The sequence below is a fragment of the Coccinella septempunctata genome, chromosome 3 (genome assembly GCF_907165205.1).
Source record: "Coccinella septempunctata chromosome 3, icCocSept1.1, whole genome shotgun sequence".
NCBI classification, from domain to species: Eukaryota; Metazoa; Arthropoda; class Insecta; order Coleoptera; family Coccinellidae; genus Coccinella; species Coccinella septempunctata.
Genome location: NC_058191.1, coordinates 33,562,050 through 33,584,425, shown reverse-complemented (window position 1 = coordinate 33,584,425; position 22,376 = coordinate 33,562,050). Strand labels below are relative to the sequence as shown.

Here is a 22,376-nt window from a genome sequence, read left to right as displayed (position 1 = left end):
ATTCGAGGAATTCTAGATTCTGAGGAAAAGTGGCCAATTTAAGCACGGGTTGTTGAAAAATCTCAATCTCGTCGTGACCTTCAGGGAGGGAAAGAATGGAAGAATGGTCTCGGAAACGTGAGCGACTTCGCCCGAAAATGCTGTCTGTCGTTGTTCTGGCAACGGCTAGAAGACGAACAGAACAGCACAGAGTGAGATGGTTGCTTAGCGACGTGTCGGATAGTCGGATGGTCTGATCAATAGCGCGACAGAACGTTCGTGGCCGCACACGTTGTCACCTATTGAACTACAATCCACCTAATTACTGCAGTGAAATGAGAAAGAAGGGTAAGGTACTAATTGAGAGTTTTCAGACCGCACAGATGATGCGTCAAACTTGCAAAAAAGTCACCTGGTCATTCTCGAAGGCGTTGGATTTTTCGCATTGCAAAGGAAATGATTCGAGAATAACGTATAATATACGTTTTCACAAGCTGAATCAACGAAAGAATCAATAAAAGTCACAAAAATCAGTTTTTCTGAAATATGAAAGGGCATACCTCATGTACGAGGATGTATTGACATCTAGTTAGCCTAGACCAGTTCCATGCATAAAGAAAATATTGCGTTACAAACAATAACTCATTAGAAGTGTCAGTGTGAAGTTTGAGGTCAAAAAAGTAAACCACAGTTACGCAATAAATTGAAAGAAAGATGTCCACCGAAATGTTGTAAATCGAAAAATTGGAGTTTCCAGCCATCATCAAGTACCTGTTAAGGGAAAGGGTTAAGAGGTAAGCAGATTTACGAAGATATGTTTAATACCCTTGGTGATCAATGTCCTTCGTATGCGACCGTGAAAAATTGGACTGCAAGCTTCAAAGAGGTAAATTTTCCATTGAAGATGATGACCGATCGGGAAGGCCAGTTTCTGTGTCAGTCCCGAAAATATCGATGAAGTTCATGGCATGCTTTTATCAGACCGTCCAATTGGGCTTAAACGGATATCTGAAGCACTGAATATTTCAAACGAACGAGTTCATCATACAGTTCACTTGAATTTGGACATGAGAAAAATTACTGCAAAATGGATCCCCAAATGTTTGATGTGGACCAAAAGCGTGTAAGGGTAGAAGCATCGCGTTCGATCTGTGCTCGATTTGAGAACGATGAAGACTTCTTAAACCGAATTGTTACTATGGATGAGACTTGGGTACATTTCTACGAACTAGAATCAAAGCAACAATCGATGGAATGGCGACACTCTGGTTCTCCAAGACCTTAGAAGTTTCGTGTCCAAAAATCTGCTGGAAAAGTTCTTGCTTCAGTTTTTTGAGATTGCGATGGAATAATCATGATTGATTTTTTGGATAAGGATAGAACAGTAACCGGAGATTACTATTCGACATTACTGACCACTCTTCGGGAAAAAATTAAAGAGAAAAGACCCGGAAAGCTATCCAAAAGTGTTTTGTTTTTGCAGGACAACGCCTCTGCACACAAATCTCATGTTGCCATGCAAAAAATTCGTGATTAAGGGTTTGAATTACTAGAACATCCCTATTATTCACCAGATTCGACTCCATCCAATTATCATTATTTCCTCAAGTTTAAAAGGTCGTAAATTTTCTTCCAACGAGGAGGTAATAAAAGCTGTGGAGGTCTGGTTTGCAGAGCAAGAAGAAACATTTTTTTGAAAGGTCTAGAGACGTTGCAGGTTCGCTGTAATAAATGTATCCAATTAAAAAGAATATGTTGAGTAATAAAATGTTTTGACATTGAAATTTTGTTTGGTTTTATAGTAGGCTAAGAATTTTTCAATATATCCTCGTATCATTCCTTTCCTCCTACCATTGAAAGTTCATAATCCACTAAGTCTCCACAACGCTAGAGTGAATCCCCATTCAGCTTCGTGGACTCCCCTACTATGGGGAATGTGCTGCTAATTTTAATTGGCAAAAGAGGTGACTGAACACCTTGGGTAACATAACTCCCCTACGAGCACTGAAACTTTTCGAAGAGTTACATTGTTTTTGTTGAGGGCAGCCAGGGTTGAAAGTTATTCCTTACATTTACAAGTCTGTGAGAATATATATACCTATTCAAAACTATATACGCAAGCCTTTTCCTTGAAGCATCAATTTTTCTTCTAATCCAGGCAATATTCATTGTTGCTTATAACTTGGATCTGAGTAGCTTCATTCTACCGAAATGGCAAAACGTTTGAGCTTCTATTTGAAGAAGAGACACAATTTAGTCAAACACATTGAACCCCCCATATTTCTTGTGAAAGCAATGATTACATTTTAAAAATCTCTTGCATGTGGAGTCATCTAAAAGTATATCCAGAGACCTTGAAAACGTGGAAAATGTACTATGTTTCGTGCGAAATTTTGAGCCTACTGAACTTTGAAGATCAGTGAAAAAAACGTACTGATTTCTTACAGGAAACAATTCCCTCCATAAATGGACTAAACAACTTTTTGTCTTCGCAAAATTTTAAAATCTAAATCGCGTCTAAATCAACTATACGCAGTACATTAAATTTCATAATCAGAAATACTACTTTCTGATGCAACTGTTGACATTCATTAAAAATTATCATTAGTTTCATTCTATTCAACTATTTTCAGTGGTAAAAATAGTGAATACTAATTGGAAATATAAGTACAAAACTTGAAACTTCAAAATGAATAGTTTTTCGTCTAGCATATCCGGAGTTTGGCATACACACATATAAAAACTCAAGCTTGTGCATGAATTCAATTAAAATGACGTATAAAATTCTGCGAATAAAGAATAAAAGCATCAGTGCAATTCTTCATTAGAGAGATGCACTGCTGGCAGTCTTTTTTCTCAGCATTCATTTATAATTAAACTTGTATCCTGTATTTTGAACATATATTTATTCATAGGGAACATCGCACAAAGTAGATACTCGTAAAAAAACATTTTCTTCTTTCATAATTCCCTGATCAGAACCACATTCGAACTTTTTAAAACCCAAACGGCTGTCGGGGCTGTATCCCGGATAACTCCCGTCCATTCATCGACGCTAAATGGTCAATTAAGGAGCGTTCGAAAATGATTAACCCGTTAATTGGTAAATTAGTGAAGGTAGTTGAGTTGTAGCTATAAATTCCAGTTTTCGAGCCGTTTAAAGTAACCAGTCCCCATTAGATTCCACCACCGTTCGTATGGGAAGCCAGCGTGCCAGATGGGTACGAATTATCTCTTCATTTCCGTTCCGAAGAACGTTCCGATTAGAAGATGTCGAATTTCATGTGCTCTGGATTCGATTTGTGGATGAAAATTCGATTTTGGCGCCTTCACTGTCGCTGTTCTTCGACCTGCTTCACCTATTTCTGTGATGTTGCAGATGTTGTTTGAATTGACGTTCCTTAAATGAATATCACATGATTTTCAGCATGAAAAATATATATGTCAACTCATAAGTGACGCTGACCACTTCGAAAAAAAAACTACTTCTTCAAACGTGCAAAAAGCAGTTCTCTTATTGAGATAGACTTCAAGAATCCACTAGTAGAAAGCTAAAGCAAAGTAGAGTTCTCGGATTGACCAAACAGTGCTAAAAAGAGTAGGTACAGTTATTCTCCGCTAAATCTGTTAGTAAATAAATAAATTTTTTATTTAGATTTTTTAAAAAAATAAAAACTATAAATAAATTGAGCATTTCAACTATCTCTTGCCCTTTCAATTGTATCAACGGAATAGTGAGTTTTTGACACCCCATATCCAGAAGGGATGTTTATTTGACCTCACTTCAATCAGGAATGATCTCTTGTCACATATTCTGGTGAAACTAAATGAGTTTGGCGGAGGTTGGCAAAATAAGACAACTTTGATCATATTCTATAGCAATAAGCAAGGACAGAAAGGTCTACTAGACAGATATGAATGTCCTTAACTTCTTTATCTGCACTGATAGAATTGATCGAAAAAAACCCTCAACACTGAGAGCAAACCAGATTTGTTTGCTTTACCTTATTTTGGTGTTTATGACTCCATTTGAAAACTTTTTCTCATCGCACCTTTTTATTTTGGGCGATAAAATCTTCCGAAAGATGATTCAACTTTCCTGCATGGTGCAAACGTTTTATGCAAAAAATGCTACTGTGTGCCCTCCTGTAACAGATCACACTCCGGGCACAGATAGTCACCAACCAGATCTGGCCGCCGCTGTATTCTTCTCGAGTCTCCATTATAACTGTGGACCAAAGACCTCCACTGTGATCTATCTAACGCTAGTTGTTCCCAGTTATGATTGGCATCAACTGATTTTAGGGATCGATGCAGTATATCCTTAAACCGCTTATACTGGCCTCCTGGTTTCCGAGCACCCTCTGTGAATTCACCATACAGAGCTATTTTGGGGAGTCTTGTGTCTTGCATCCTTAGAACGTGGCCGTTCCATCTGAGTCGGGCTCTCATTACTTGAGACTCAATTGTTGTACAACTCGCACGCTGCAAGACTTCTGCATTTGAAACTGTATGAAATCATCTGATGTGCATTATTTGTCTTAGATGACGTTGTTGCGTTTGTTCAAACTGTTTAATATGTCTCCTGTAGGGCGTCCAGCTTTCGCTTCCGTAAAGAAGCGTTGGGATGACCACTGCTTTGTAAACAGCTGTCTTGGTCTTCAGATTGAGGTCGTGATTTTGAAATACTCTGTCCTTTACCTTATGGAATGCCCGTGATGCCGAATTGATACGGTTGTGTATTTCCGTGTCCAGGTTAGCCCTAGTATTTATGAAGCTTCCCAAGTATTTGAACTGCTCGACCTGTTCTAGAGTTTCATCCTCCAGGCTGATATCTGTTTGAATGCTTTCTGGCAGACTAATCAGGATTTTGGTTTTGTCAATATTGAGTCTAAGGCCCAAAGCTTCGTATATATGTTTATAGGTGTCCAACAATATCTGTAGATCCTCTAAGTTACTAGCGATAAGTGCGCAGTCGTCTGCATAGTGAGATACACCCTGTATACTAGTTTGGTAGAACTAGTTTTAAATAATATTCATTTTTGAGCAGAGGTGAATTCTTAGTTTTAGCAAAGACATTTTTAGTAAAAACTAGTTTCAACTAGCATTGTTACTAAAGACGGGTTTTAACTGTTACATACATATGTAAATAAATTATTTGAGTCCGACCTTGCGTTGAGGTTTCACTCTCGGCGATAAATAAACAGGGTGCCTTTCTGAATGTCCACGAATATCACAGTGAAACATCCCCATAACAATTGTGTGGATATTTGTGTCTACACTTCCACGTCAACGTATATTTCATCCAATTAGCGCTGGACATCACGTTACATTTCTGTTATGTTACACCATGTAACAACATACATAATTAAGTTTGTCTTCTTTCCCCCATTGGCCTCGGTATTCCCCAAGAATCCTAAAAACGCGGCTACCGATCAAAGGAAGCCATCATATCTTGTTGGGATTAGTTCTAACGAATTTATCTTCATTTCAGGCATATATCAAGAGGACGTTATAGATGGCCCTGGCAATGGCGGGACTGCAGGATTTTTGCCGTTACAATCCAAATGAATGTTGAATGTAAGCAGTTTTACGCTATGTATAAATAAACGGTTATGGTAAGATTTGAGTCGTAAAGTGAGTAATAAACCTTGTATTAAAACGGATGATATCAAGAGATTGTGCCAATTACGATTGGATCGTTTGAGCATTGTGTACGTTCTTGATGGCACAGTATGGCGAAAAATGGAAGTAATCAAGAGGCAGCAAATAAATAGGTTCAGTTGGCAGGTCTCTCATGGCGAAATGGGGGATTTCAACGGGTTTATGAACATTTATGGACTTTTCCATGTGATATTGGAAAAAAAAGTCAAACACTATTAGAAGAAAGAATAACATTTTCAAATATTGAACTTAAAACAGATTATTTTCACAAAATTAGTTTTGTGCGTGTTTCGCTATCACAAAAGCATCTTCAGGTGGGTGAAGGTAAAATGAAATATTTCGAACCGAAAAAAAATGTATATAGGGTGAGTCTTTGACTCGTATAAATATTTTAACAGTAGATTCTTGAGATCCGAAGAAACACACCTTTTTTCCCTTAGGCCCGGTTGTTCTGTCCTGACAGAACTGAACTGAAATGTCAAAATTAATCTAATTTTGAAATTCAACTTGTCATATTTCGAAAACAGTGACCTATTTTCATGTGCGAAAGGGATTCAAATATGCTTAATGACTCAGACTATTGATTAGGATATATACCATGCTTCAGAATTCGTATATAAATTAACGAAAAAATAAAATATACTTGTCCCAAGTCACCCACCGAGTTGGGAGACTTGGGGCACAAGTTAAAATCCATTGATTCCTCAACTATCAAATGAAATAGGTGACTTGGGACGGTGTATAGTTTTTAAAAATTAGAATTTGTGATTTTATTGTTGAAATTCGGTAAGGAAATTAAATGATAATTCCCTATTACAGCGAAAGTAAATATATTGCAACTCAAATGTAAAAAATCTAAACAAAACAAAAGAACTTTGATTTCTTTAATTCTTTGGTGCTTTCTTTGTGGAAATAGTAAGATCCTGCGAAAAATCGGCATATTTCCTGCAATGCGCCGCTTGTATCTATTCGGCATTGTCCCAAGTCACCCTATGAAACAACAAAATAAATGAATGATATCCGTGTTGCTATATGATTTGTTAACAACCTTGTTTCCTGACAAATCGAATATCCCAATATCCCACGTATCCAGAAAAAAAAATTACATGCACAAAGTGAAACACATGTACTGGACATTAGAAAGTAGAAGGGCCAAAAAAAACGCGGTTTTACTCTCCTGAATTCGTTAATTTTTCCTGTCAATTCAAACGCTCTGGTCACGGCAAACTCGACAGGAATTAATTGTTAAACTAACCGAAATGACGCTACACAACCTTATAAGTTTGTCCCTTCAGTCGAAAATGGTAAGAAACAAAGAAATCTGCAAGGGGGTAATTGTCCAAAGTTACAGGACCCTCCCAAGTCACCCGAATCTACAGGTACCATTTTTTCAAAAGGTACAGGCTTTCGAAAAACTATAAAAAATTTCACAAACGGTTTTATCGAACGACATGAATTTCGGAATATAGTTTTTCATTGATTTGATGAATCTTTTTCGAACACGAGATATCATCCACGTCTTCCAGTTTTCTGAAACCATTACGTACCATAAAAAATACCAAAAATTCAGAGAACCCAACTCTTGAAGCTGAGTTGGATGCTATCTAATGAATATTTGAACATTTTGTAAAATAAAAGTATTCGTCATATTTTCTCATATAATGCGCTGTTTTCGAGTGATTTGATGTTCACAAATTAAAAATTATCTGTAAAATTTGAAAAATTGTGTACTTTGGCTGAATAGAACTCTGTTTAAAAGATCCACAGATGCTTAGTGTCACAAATTTAGCTCTTTACTCTGAAGGTAATTTTGTTTTTCCAGCAGTGGCAACGCCCATTATGAGAACTTAAAATGGCTCTATTTCTTATCAGTGCCGAATCGGAAAAATGGTATAGGAAAAAGTGTTTCTTTGAACCTCAAGAATCTACTGTTGAAGACTCACCCTGTATCAGCAAGCATTTGACTAAACTTCTAAGAATCTAGTGGTCGATAATGTCGTAATATGACCCAATCTCAATAATAGAATATATTTGAGCTTTCATATAGGTAAGGGTAAAAGCACCACCACCATAGAAAAATAGACCATAACTCCTAACACATAATCATTCTTACAATTTTTCAATCACGATAAAGGATTGGAATGTCGCATGGTAGCTCGACCACTTGTTATAAAAGAATTGTAGAGATTTCAATCAATCCGCTTCGATTGTCACATTCAGCTTAATTGGAGCCAGACTATCAGTGTGGAATTTACTCCAGATCCATTGATAAACCAGTTTAAACCTCAACAATAAAATAGGTCCGATACCTGATCGTAAAATCTCCGCATAAAAATGCACATGGAAACGTAATAGAGCTACTACGTTGACCATGCGCAAAATGTGTGAAAGTGGGTATATCAACAAAATATCGAATAACTCAAGAACGACTGGTTTAATTCCATAATAATATAGTTCAATTTGTCGACGGAACGCATGCAATGAAGTTATATAATAATTGATCTAATTTTCCTGGTTTTTGCTACAGCGACTCAAAAATTCGCATTGCAAAACGAGTGGGTATATACGATTAAAGGACACTGGTTTTGTTCTCTTTGATACACAGCCGTAATTTATTTAGTTTAATTGATCGTTAATAGCGTTTACTTCACTATGGGATTTGTGCTTGGTTGTACGAACGTCGTAAAATGAGCTTCTGGATTTGAGAAATGAAGTTTGTGGGACAGAGCAACGCGAAAGTGAACAGCTCCTTATTTGAATATGTAAAGGAGGATTGCGCTTGACTCAGTCAGTTTAATGCCATATTTGGATTAAGTTGGAGTTTAAAATATGCAGTGCAATTGAGTCGATTATTTTCTGCGTGTCTTTTGATACGCTAGAAGACTTTTTCAGTGCTTAAAGTGTGGCTTAAACTATCAAACCGTAAAAAACTATCGAGAAAATCAATCTTGGTCATGTTCCTCCTCTACTGTAAAGCGATGATCAATGAATTTTTACGTGGTCGGTTTTCAATGAATGAAGATTCTCGTGATATTAATTCAAAAATGACAGAGGAAGAATATTGATGTTATTTGGACAATAGTGTCGGAAACATTCAAGCAACTTTAAAGATTGATATACCCCAAAGAAGGTACCAGACAAAAGATAGGGAATTATTGTTGAAAAGGAACTTCTGTGCATTGTTCTAGCAGCATCTGCGGTTGTCGTAACAAAACAAACCAGGCGTTTCAAAGTTTGACCTGTTAACAGAACGAAAAAACGCAATTTGACAAGATTTTAGTGAAGCCCACGAGAGAGACTAGATATTTATCGACGAGACGGTGGTCTCGTAGTCTCGTGAATATTTTGGACAACAAAGGAGTTTTTCTTCCAAATTTGAAAATGTTGGAATCATTTTTTCGTATTCACATTACTTTTTCTTATGTTGTTCCTTGTAAGATTTCAAAAGCCCGAAAAAATAAGTTGTTTTCATCGAAAATTTTATCATTTAATCGAGAGCAGTATGCTTAATTCTACTGCAATAAACATAAAAAGTGAACGGACTTGGTAAAAACTTTCAGCGTATGTTTATGTAAAACACGAGTCGGTGGTCTTTCATATATACTCTAAAAAACTGAATAAATCGTAAAGTGAGGCAGCTGTGGCCTGAACAAATGATAATACGATTTAAACAGTTGGAATAATGCCTTCAATAAATTGGTGCAATAAGATTATTCTCCACTTGTTGTCAGTTATTCTCTTTTTTTTAGGAAACATTGTTGGTTAGCATTCAATGATAGCATACTATTGGGACATACACTTCGGATAGAAATATAGCGATAGGACCAAATATGCCTCGAAATCCTCTGAATGAAAAATATGCTGGGTATTAAAGTTGAATGACAATATACAGGGTGTATTTGAAGGTGAGGCTTTTTTCAATCGAAGGTGGAAGTGGTCAAAATGAAGCATTTCACCAAAAATCACCTATACAAAATGACAAGGTGGAAACAAAATTGAAAATGATTACTGAAATAGATCCTAGACCGTTTGTTAGCTGAATTATCGCAAAGCTGTGGGAAAAAGCTTATTTCCTGATTCGACCATGTGGTTTCGTTTGGTAACTTTCGTTTTAGTAACTTACACGATTTTATGGAATGGATCATTTCGATACCAACTGACAGAAGAGACTTAGGACACAAGTGTAAAAAATAAAATAATACTTCAAAATCTCACAAATAAAATTCGTCTAAATTATTCTCGACTTTTTTCACAATGGGCATCACAATCTTTTTGTTCGAACATTTCAACAATCGTCGTAAAAATGGGATGAAATGGGGAAAAATCATAACACTTTTTCAACATAACTAACATAAGCACTTTCAAGAAACTGCCTCGATATTCTACATTTTTTTCACCCTAAATTGCACGTTGTGATCTGATGCATCTAATCCGATGAACTTGGTACTCAACCATTCATTGTCCAGCCATATTTTTATGTTTCGTTTCGTTTTTGCCTGAGTACCTTTCACAGTACCGTACTGCAATGAAATTTTGTCGAACTTCTAGGGGTTGTATCTCAGCCATCTTGGATATCTTATATAGACTTTCACAATGATTCAAAGCATTTCAGCTGCACATTTTTTCCAATTAAAGTAGAACGCTAAAACCTTCCGAAAATGCTGTTTAGTTAACACATAATCTAACATATTTAAGAAGATATGAACGAAATATTATGGACTGATGTCTAACCTCTCTATGAAACCACCAAAATTAGCTTCATTTTTTCAAATGAACTGAACTTACGAGTATTTGTACCCCCAATGAATCCATCCGATGAAAAAATTTCAGGCCATGCTACCCCAAATAATCATCTGGTGTAATCAGTGGCAGGATTTTCAATTACTTCATTTTTTTTTCGGTCTCTTTCTGCGACTTTTTTACGCTTTATGAATTTTCGGCGGACCGCGGCTGTCGAAATATATCAATGTTTCCGAGAAACCCCTGAAGTAATTTTGCGAATCGTTCCGAAACACGCAAACTTCGCCGAAATACGAAAGAGGTATAAATCAGAGTCTCTTAGGCCCGTAAATTATTGCATGTTGGTGTTCCTTCCGATGCCGACAAAGCTAATCGCGAAGATGGCAAAGTTTTTCTTAATTCGGTGTCATTATTCGCTGCTCTTCCCAGTCCCAAAATTAATTCTGGTCATTATTCGAATGAGGCGAGATTTTCTTCAAAAAAACTCTGTTAATCAATTTGCTGCATTTTTATTACGGTGCGCTGCAGGGTCCTTGCAACCGGGCGCTTCCTGGAGGTCCTTGATCATAAATTCTGTTCGTCGAAATTGGAAGCTTCAACGGCAGCTTATTAGTTGGGGAGCCCAAGAGGAAAATTCGGGATTTACTCGGGAGTGTTAGATAATATAAGGGGAGTACATCTACCAAAAATTAGACCTGTATATAGGAGGAATTGCTTAGGAATTGCTTAGCCTGTCAGAACAGTAAGAAAAAACGATCATTGTACATACTCGAGCGTGTCGGATTAAGATATATGTGGTTAATTACATGTTGAAAAGTACCTATATATTCTCTTAATCTGACGAAAATGTCTGGGAGAGCGCCAAACTTGCACAAATAAACGTCACGTGTACATTCTCGAGAGCGGAGGCTTTTTTGTTAATTTGAACCTAGAGATTCAAGAATAACGGAACAAATGTTGAGGAGAGAGATGATAGTCGGATGAAGCCAAATCTAGTAATTCAAACCCCAAATCACGAATTTTTTGCATGGCAACATGATATTTGTGTGCAGAAGCGTTGTCCTGCAAAAACAAAACACCTTTGAATAGCTTTCCGCGTCTTTTCTTTTTAATTTTTCCCGTAGAGTGGTCAGAAATATCGAATAGTAATGTCCGGATATTGTACTACCACTTCTACCCTTATCCAAAAAATCAATCATGATTACTCCATGACAATCACAAAATACTGAAGCAAGAACTTTTCCAGAAGATTTTTGGACACGAAACTTCTTAGGTCTTGGAGAACAAGAGTGTCGACATTCCATCGATTGTTGCTTTGTTTCTGTATCGAAGAAATGAACCCAAGTCTCATCCATAATATTATAACAATTCGGTTTTAGAAGTCTACATCGTTTTCAAATCGAGCACATCTGATCGAACGCGATGCTTCTACCCTTGCACGCTTTTAGTCAACATTCAAACATTTGGGGATCCATTTTACAACAATTTTTTTCATGTCCAAATTGACATGAACTATATGATGAACGCGTTCGTATGAAATATTCAGTGCTTCAGATATCCGTTTCAGTCCAATTCGACAGACTGATAAAATCATGTCATGAACTGCATCGATATTTTTGGGGACTGACACAGAAACTGGCCTTCCCGATCGGTCATCATCTTCAATGGAAAATTTACCTCTTTTGAAGCTTGCAGTCCAATTGTTCACTGTCACATACGAAGGACATTTATCACCAAGGGTAATAAGCATATCTTCGTAAATCTGCTTACCTCTAAACCCTTTTAAATACAGGTACTTGATGATGGCTCGATGCTCCAATTTTTCGATTTTCACAATTTCGCTAGATATCTTCTTTCTTTTAATTTATTTCGCAACTTTGCTTCATTTTTTTGAGTTGTTGTTCGTTGCTATGGTAATTCAATATTTTTTTATGCATGGAACTAGTCTAGGCTAACTAGAGATCAATACATCCTCGTACACTTCGACAAGAGGTGAAGGGAAATCAAGAACCCTTATAAATACAGGTACTTGATGATGGCTCGATACTCCAATTTTTCGATTTTCACAATTTGGGTTGACATCTTCTTTCTTATAATTTATTGCGCAACTCTGGTTTACTTTTTGAGTTATTGTTCGTTGTTGACTAGACCAGTTCTAGACTAGTTAGCCTACTAACTAGATATCAATACATCCTCGTATGTTTGAAAGAAAACGACTTTGAAACTCATTCATCGAGTCATTCATATTTGAAGAGGAACCTAAAATCATTTTTTCGATATTCGAAAAAATATTCCTCTCAAAGTCTCAAAGGAGAGGAGGGGATGGACCCCAAAGCCCCTAATTGGAAGTAATTTGCTAAATACTCAAACGATGGGAAAAAAGAACTATATTGGAATTTTTATTGGAACTTAACGGTTATTGCTGCCATGATGAAAAAGATCGGTAGTGCAGCTTTCTGTCAAGCTATCAAGTCTAAACAAAGAAATGCTAATCAAGAAGGCCAGTAATGAAGATATTGAAGAAGATTTGATCACTCCTAGCTCAGATGATGCACAAAATTATTGTCTCAACAAACAAATTTCGTATTTTTCACATTTATCTGGCATTGTAACTTCTCTGCGTCGTAGCGCACCAACAAACCATGAATTTTTCAGGCTCCACGAACGACCGCTGCCTGGTCTGTCAGCAGACCGAATCCTAAAGTACGTTCAGCAGGCTTTTATAACCTCGCTGATCGCTACGAGAACCAGGAGAAACTTCCATTAAACTTCCAATAAGGGGGACCTGATTTATTGCAGCTCTTAACCCCTAACATCCGAGCAGCAAATCATCTCCTGCGGATCGGAGAGAGATAAAGAATCCGTACATACCCACATATTTACGTGTTGTCAATGCGATGAACAGAACCCGTAATCAGACGTTCAAATCCACGCCGTTTTTCCGATATTGCATCTCCGTATCGCATCTAATCTGATGTCTGCCCCGTGCTATGCATTTTTATTCAAATTACTCGTGTGGTCGTAGTAATAAGCGGGTAACGTCGACCGCAGGATTGTATCGTCCGACCGTATGAAATCGCAGGACAGTGACGTATCGGAGGTATGCCTGGGAAATGTCAACGATATTCCCTCATTAACACGCTTTTATCAACTTGACCTGCAAGTCATCGAAAAAAGTCATTTTACCAAAAATTTTCATATGAAATATTCAAGATGGCTGAGCTCCTACCCCTAGTAGTAGAAATTTCATAAAATTTCAAGTATGGGATTAAAAAATAAGGATTTGGCTGGGCAATAGTTCAGTACATCCGAGTCTATCTGATTAGTTCCATTAAAATTGTTGTATCGTCCCATTTTAAGTGAAAATTGTGTATAAAATGGAGAATTCTCCTCAATTTATGTTATCACTCCATATGCAAGTTCAAACTGAATAATTATGAGTTTCATTCATGATTTTTCCAAATGCACCGCGGAAACTATTCAAAATCGTTCTTCAAATATGAGGTTTTAAAATTTAAATCGCTTGGTTTCAAGTTCACGATTTGGCAACAGCATCTACTAAAAATAAAAAGAACAATGTCCGATCAGCTTGTTTATAAAATAACAGCTGTTGATTTACAGGCGCGTACTTACTGGCGAGCCTCAACTGCAACCGGTCATAAAAATCCCATAAAATTTTACGACCTTCCTCGTTCGTCGCAGACTTCATAGACTGCCATCTTTGTCTATCTCATCAAGATAATGTATTTGTTGTCCTCTATTATCAAGGCATATTTCAGTCGATGTTGCCAACTCGTGCAATTGAAATGAAACGCTTTAAATTTTAAATACCCTTTTTTATTTTTCATTTTTAAGTGCTTATTAAAATATTTTTTTGGGAAACGGTTGAAATGGTTATTTCAAAATGTGACGTTTCGAAGATATTTCATAAAAAAATACATCATTTTCGTCAGAAGGAGTATTCCCTATTGGAACAGTTTATTAAAAGTGCTTGTGATGACAAAGTGTTATTATTTTTACCCTATTTCACCCCATTTTCAAGACGATTGTTGGAGGGTTCGAACAAAAAGAAAATAGTGATTACCGTCGTGAAAAAAATTGGGAATAATTTAGACGAATTTTATTGGTTTTGAACTAATATTCTAGATTTTTACACTTGTTTGCTAAGTCTTTTCCTGTCAGTTGGTATCGAAATGAGACATTTCATAAAATAATTTAAGTTACTACATACCTAGATAACGAGAAAAATTTGGCAATCCATTTTCATTTTCATGTAAAAATCGAACTGGCCAAGATCCATATGGTTGAGTCAGTCATCACGAGAAAAAAATTTTCCCATTGAAATGATCTATTGGAATCTATTTCAGAAATCATTTTCAACTTTTTTTCCAATTTTCAAAGCTTTGTATGGATGATTTTTGGTTTTTCTGACCAGTTCTTACTTCTGTTGAAAAAAAGCCTCATCTTTAAATATACTCCGTATAATGGAATCTTTCAGCGTAATTTTCAAGAATTTCTAAAAGTCTATTCGACATAAAAATTTGTACACGTTTTGAGAGCCGTTGACAATATTATTTTGTCAAAAGTAATATTATCTGAAAATATTACTAGAGATCCTTAAATATTATCCAATTTTCAGGGATATTTCCATTGACTATGTTTTTGGACATTTTAAAGATGAGATACCGAGTGAGAAAGGTATTTACCCTAAAACCTAAGTTGATCTCATCCATTGGTTCAACTGTCAGACCTTTCATTTTGAAAACGGCAAATTTACATGGTCATATTTGTCTTGTCCAAACATCATGAGATACTTCTAAACCAAAACCAGATTTCTATGTATCATGTATCTTGCGATTGTGTTTCACCACGCAATTCATAGTGTTTTGTTGTAACCCTCCTTGTAAAATATCATTGTAAAGGCCCGAAAACGGACATGATTATTTTTACCATACTGAAATGTTTTCATCGATTCGAGATGCCCATGAGATATCGAAGAAAGTGCTTTTAGTATGGTCGCTATGACAGTATGAAAAGTGAGTGAAGTCTCTTATCCTTAACGGTTGTTCTCAAAGGTCAACTTTGTGTTGAGATACAGGATTAAGATAAAACAAGTTATTGATTAATTGATCTTACTCTTGTTGGCAGATAAACGTCATCTAAGTGTCGAGTTATATTGACAAGAAACGTGCAAACCCAGTCTTTATCTTCAATCTCTGCGATACTTTTTGACTTCCTATTATTCGTAAATCCATCGGCCGCCATCTTACATTCCACGAAATGTAACGTGATGTATTTGCAGTGGACTTCGCAATGCAACCCCCAATTATACAGGGTGAGTCTTTGACTCGTACAAGTATTTTAATAGTAGACTCTTGAGGTCAAAAGAAACACTTTTTTCCTATAACATTTTTTACGATTCAGCACTGATGAAAAGATATAGCTATTTTAGGATTTCATAATGAGCTGTGCCACCCCTGGAAAAATGAAATTACCTTCAGAAAAACTGGCTAAATCTATGACGCTACATACTTTTATTTTACAAATCGTTCAAATGTTCCTTGGATATCGTTCAATTTAATTTCACTAGTTGGGTTCTTTCAAGTTTTGGTATTTTTATGGTACCTAATGGACATAATGAGAAAACTGGAAGACGTGTTCGAAAAAGATTCATCAAATGAATGAAAAACTATATTCCGAAATTCATTTCATTCGATAAAACCGTCTGTGAGATTGGACTGAAGATAATATTTTTTATGATTTTTCAACACACTGTATCTTTTAAACCGAGTCGATTCGGAAAAAATGGTAAAGGAAAAAAGTGTTCATTTTCTCAAGAATCTTCTGTTAAAATATTTGTATGAGTAAAAGACTCGACAACTTAATTGCAACTGTAGAATAAGATCATGGCGCATATTTCAATGTCGTATATCCTCCAAATGATTGACCGATAGACCCTCATCATCGAAGATGTTTCGAAGAAACAATAAAATCACGGGCTTCCCCAGAAAATACAGCGTGCCCGTCCCTGAATATTATCTTTACAGCGCGGTCGTTGTTTGTCCGTTCGTGAGATGCATCATCACGAAACTCCATTGTTTTGCCTTCGAGGAAAATTCCTAGCTCTTCTCCGATGACCTCTTCACTTTCGACATTACGTATGGTACTTGCACATGAACACATATCGCAGGCGTCTCCAGAGGTTCTTCCTCATTATCTACCGAGGAAATAACACTCTCGTTTTCTTGGCTCGAGAACATTTAGTCCCACGTTCCCTAGCTATCAATATTTTTACCTGTTTATAGTCATTCTTTATGTAAACGGAGGAAACTTTTTCGATATTTTGCTGTGGATTTGCAATTTCAGTCCTTTTCTGTTGTTTGATGAGGAAGTTTATTCACTTTATCTATTTCAACTTTCATTTAGTCCAGCAAAAGTATATTACTCAACAAACACGTGGGAATTGCATAGCAAAATGCGTCGTTCTTATTGATCATCATAACTTTTGAATAAGACAGCAGAATACTGCTGTCTGGTATTATCAAACCGAATGATGATCTGCCTTAATCTTGTATTCTTTGTGCATTACATTATCCACGATCATAAGGTATTTATACTCCATAAACTATTATTTTAGCACTCGATTGGCCATGGAAATTTGACACATTTCACTCTGTATAGTACGAAAATGTGGGGTTATGACGCAAAACATTTTTGGGTTTTAAATCAACGCTATGTAGCCTGTTCTACGTAAAAGTTTCTGTTATTACGTATTTTATCACAATGTCGAATCTCTTCGGAAAATATGTGACGAACATAATTGAAGTTTATGCAAACTGATTGAAGGCATACCAAATCCAGTTATTTGCATGGAAAATAAAAGAGATCAGTATAAAATAATATGCACTAGCTTGAGGAGTGTTAATGTTCGTTATCTTCTTTGGCTAAAGTTTAAATACGTTACATCAGTTGTAGATTTCAAAAATATTAACCCGAAGATGAAATGCATATGATGCAGTGGTTGGAAATGGGTATCTTCCGAAGGAATTAACAGATAATTACAAGAATGTTAAATTCTTCAACAAAAATCATCTTGCATCAATATAAGCAAAAGGAATTAAAGGAAGTTTTAAGTCAAGATGAACTTCACCTTTGAACAAAAATTTCACATGAATAAACAATTAACAGGACAACTGATGCGTATTTGTGGGTGTTCATCTTAATACATTGATATAATAATAATAATTAGGTATTTATTGGTACCTTAAGACATTTACAATGTATAGGACAAGTCAAGCAAAAAATAGAAAAATAAATTTTCGGGGACTTATGCTACGATGACATTCATCGAGAATCCTGTAGTAAACTTTTCGCATCAATTCACTCAAATATAAAATTCTCAAATGTCACCACTTTTTTGAGTCTCCCAATGGAAGGAAATTCTTTGTCATCCTCTTCATTCACAATCTTTCTGATTGTGGATCATTAGTTTAGATTCAGATGAAACATTATATAAATTCTCTAACATTGAATATGTTCGCTACCGTCTGACGTATTGTGGATTTTAGAATATCAAGGTATAACTATTTGAATGAGCGGACCTGAATTCTAAAAAGCACTTCCTGAAACTCTTTCTCTTTTTTCGATCACTTTCGGCATTTTCATAATAAAAATTGATATTAGTTGTGGCAACGGCGTTATGACATTAACGACATTTCATGAGTGCCAACCTTACTCCGTTCTAGTTACAAAAACTTGAGAAAATTATTTCATGGCCAACCGACTGCTAAAATAAATGTTAAAGTATCCGATACGTTGACAAAATCAGAAATATACAGATTCATTGTCGAAATAAACGAAACAAACAGTTAAACAAAAGCAAATTCGTGTTCATTTCACATTTACTTTTCACTTCTGAAGAAAAGCACAAAAAAGATCACTAAAGAAGAAGAAGTTGCGAATACAATATGAAGACAAGAAGATGAAGAATAAACAAAGATATAAAATAACTTTTTGTATAACGGTTCAGCTGGGACACCCAGAATAACTGACGATCCTTCTTCGAAATCTCTTTCTTCATCCAATAAGCATGGAGCCTAAGTATTTTATTTTTCTCTTTGGTCATCTGCAACATTTCAGAAAACCAGTTGAGATGAAATATTTATCATATGTTTATTCTGAAGCATGAGCTCACGAAATTAAAATTGGAAATCACGAATTCAATGTACCAGTACATGAAACTTCTGTGCCTAACCTTTGAAACAGGCGTTCCGACTAGCTATGCGATATGTGTAGTGTAGACATTGAAAGATTAGAGACATATTAAAATGATTATAGTTGAAAAGTTACATCATTCTCTAATTATCTCCTTTGGGATTGCATATCGATCGCATTTTGACATAATCTTGTGGGTTTCAGTATGCCTCAAGTAGTGAAAGCATGTGTGATGAATAATATGAGATGATTGAAAAATTTAAATTGGTAGAAAGGGAACACGTTTCCTAGAATGGACAACTTTCATTGCTCTGCCAAGGTATACTGCTCAAAAAATGGCAAGGAAGTCCATTTTTTTCACCAATTTTTTCAACATGAGAATTCTAAATGTTCATAGATTCAGGTTCTTAACTTTTGTGGAGCAGTATACAGGGTGTCCAACGGTGGGTGGCCTATTAGACGTTCATGGAGAAGGGATCATAGGATTGTTCTGAAATTTTGGGTACTGGGGTTTACGCTTCTGATCTATCTGACAAAAATATTATTGATTTCAACGAAAAAATAATACAAAATTCGTTATTTCAAATGGGACACCCTATTTATTATAACCTTTTTCGCTTCTCTCTCCTCATCTGAATATTTTTGTCTAGTACTTCCCTATTCAAGGTTTTCCACAAAAAATTGCCAAGAACGTGGATCCAAAAAAATTTGCATAAAAAAATCATTTTAGGAAGCTGAAATTTTGAAAATAAGTCACTGAGTTCCTGAGGATGAGTTTCAAGTAGAACAAACTTAGTTTGTGTTAGACAGGGTGTTCCAAAATTCTTCGTCTTGTCTCTCGATACAAAACGACAAAAAGTGGATTTTTTTTTAAATGGAACACCATACTTTTGTTTTGATATTTTCAGAAAAAATCAAAATACACATCTAATGATGTATGCTGTTTAAAAAAACTCATAGTTTCGGAAATCAAAAGTCAAATTTCTATGAATATTAAGGTTTTAATTTTATCTAGCGAACACAATTCCTTGTATGAATGGGACAAACACACATTCAGTCGAGTTTTCAATGATTTTAGAATGTCACGAAATTAAAGTGGCAGTCATTGTACGGTAGCAACAGAAGTCGTATGCTGAGAAGTCTCACTTTTATAGAAATTTCATTTTATTCCCGAAACCATGAGGTTTTCGTATAGGAACCTGATACATCATTAGAATATGAGATGTGTATATTGATTTTTTCTGAAAATATCAGATAAAAATTGAGGTGTTTGCCGTTTTTGTATCGAGTGGAAAAACGATTAATTTTGGAATACCCTGTATATCATAAACCAAGTTTTTCTTCAAGCGTAACTCATCTTCAGTATCTAAGTGACCTATTTTAAAAATTTCAGCTTCCTAAAATATTAAATGTCTTTTTTATACCTCTTTCATGTTTTTGGCAATTTTTCATGGAAAACCGTTAATATATCTGAAAATATCAGAAATAGGGGGCAGGAAAGTACTACTCTGAAATACTCAGACGGGGATAGAGAAGCGAACAAAGTTATAATAAATAGGGTTTCCCATTTGAAATAACGTGTTTATTAGTTTTTTTTAGTATAAGCGGCAAGGCTTATCAGGAGTGTAAATCCTGGTATCCAGGATGTCAGAACAATTCTAAACATCTAATAGGACGCTCACCATGGGACACCCTGTATACGCAGTATGGGCACAATACCAGAAATGTACAGGGTGATCCAAATTCGATGTCTAGCGAATGGATCTCGAAAACCAGAAGAGCTAGGGCAAAACGATGACACGTTTCCTGGCTCTTTTTCAGAGAAACAAAGGATGGTGAAAACCGTAGCCTCCTACGATCCTTCGTTTTTGAGTTATTAGTAAAAATTGAGATTTTGACAATTTCGAGAAGTTCTCAGAACTTTTTTGTCTTTGAAGTTACAGATCTGAAACTTGAACCTTCTTAGGTACTTTTAACATAGAATCCACTGGCCAGCTTAAAATATTTTTTCAGTTCGAATCATGTATTAGGCGAACTTTCGATTTTTTAGATGCAAATTTTTATTGAATTTGTTATTTTTGAATTGTTACAAAATCTTTTATCAATAACGTATAAAAGTGCCTAAGAAGGTTCAAGTTTCAGACCTGTAACTTCAAAGACAAAAAAGTGATGAGGACTTTTCGAAATCGTCAAAGTCTAATTTTTTTCAAAAACGAAGGATCGTAGGGGGCTACGGTTTTCACCATTCTTTGTTTTTCTGCAAAAAAGCTCAGAAATTTGCATCGGTTTTGCGCTAGCTTTTCTAGTTTCCGAGATCTCCTCACTGGACATCGAATTTTGGACCCCCTGTACTCAAGAGCCCAGTATTCGGCTATTTGTACCGAGGACTGCCCAGCACTCAACTCAGAATGAATGTTGCATTGCAACAACACATATGAGTTTGTGTAACACAATTATTAACGTACCTAATGAAAAACTCTTATTAATTTTCAAATCAGAATCTCGACCTTTGGATCTACGAATCATCCTCAAACCATTTCGTAACCGGATTAATCAACACTGAGCATCTGAAGTCACTCGTCACCGAAACCTCAAGACGGCTCTGCCGGCTAATTGACCATCGTTCTTGCAGCTACGGTCTGACATACTTGATTAAATGGCAGTTGTCAGGACATGGTTGTTTTTGGTTATTCAACCGATTGGTCGATTACGTAAACCAATCGGCAATTCAGCCAGATCACTTTCTTTCGTTGACTCCAAAGCGGGTTACTACAGGTCGCGAGTTGCACTCCGGAGAGGTTTTTTCGGTTTTACGATTCGACTTTCTGGGTCAAGTTCGCCTGGATTGTGCATACTTGGACCGACCAGGCCGGCACATCTTTGAGGCGATGATTTTATTGTATATCGCGAGATTTTGCAACGACTCGAAGAAGAATACGCCGAAGAGGAATATTTGGAAATAAGCGTGCCAGATGTTTAAGAATACGAAGCTTATGTACGTCCAGAAACATTTTTTTTATTTGCTTTCAGAAGGTACCGGTTCTCCTGTATCGGATGGAAACAAATTTCGTTTTATCGAGTACCGGTAAATACCGGTACTACCAATATCAGATATACCAAATGGTATATCTGATTGAATGGTGATAATCTGCAATTTCATATGAAGACGTGAAGTTTCCTTCGAAAAATTACCTACTACAAAAAAACTCGAACAAATTACAACAAAAACAACAAATAAATGTGTCCCAGGCAAATTTTAAATCTCACTTCTACTCAAAAACGTAATCGAAGTGTTTCAAGAGGTTTTTTGAAAATCAATATAAAGTTAAAGGAAACCTAAAAATTTGCCCATGTTTGACAATTTATTATTACTTTGACGTTGTTGTGTTACACCCCGAGATGCAAAGCGTTATTCTTCGTCTATATGCTTCTAACACGAAGTAATTTTTTTTTATTCCCTTTTTGTAGTACAGAGTGTGAATCTTAGGCAGCCAAAAATTGTCGTTTTTGGCGAAGCATTTGGGAATAGTAGGGACCTTTACAGAGTTGTTTTTCAACGCTGCATTGTGCATTGTTGAGTTGGGACATCTTCGCTGCTTTTCGGATACAATGCGTTGCTATGGAAATATCGTCATTTTATGAAATCGCCTTTTTTTTCTTGAAATTTTAGCCATAACTTCGACATTCCTTCGCCGATGTTGGATTTTGGTGAAAAGCATCATTCTTATAATAATTTCTGGTGACTGGCGCAAGATGTTTTTTTCAAGCTCCTCTTGTTG

At 36.1% G+C, this 22,376-nt stretch overlaps 1 protein-coding gene across 1 annotated transcript in view; it reads left to right on the top strand.

The window, feature by feature from the left end:
* Positions 1–22,376, top strand: part of LOC123309143 (protein shank) — a 131,979-nt gene that overhangs the window by 35,270 nt on the left and 74,333 nt on the right. Inside the window, exon 2 of the mRNA XM_044892092.1 lies at positions 5,474–5,559. The gene's annotated coding sequence lies outside the window, so the exon portion shown is untranslated. The remainder of the gene's footprint in view (positions 1–5,473; positions 5,560–22,376) is intronic.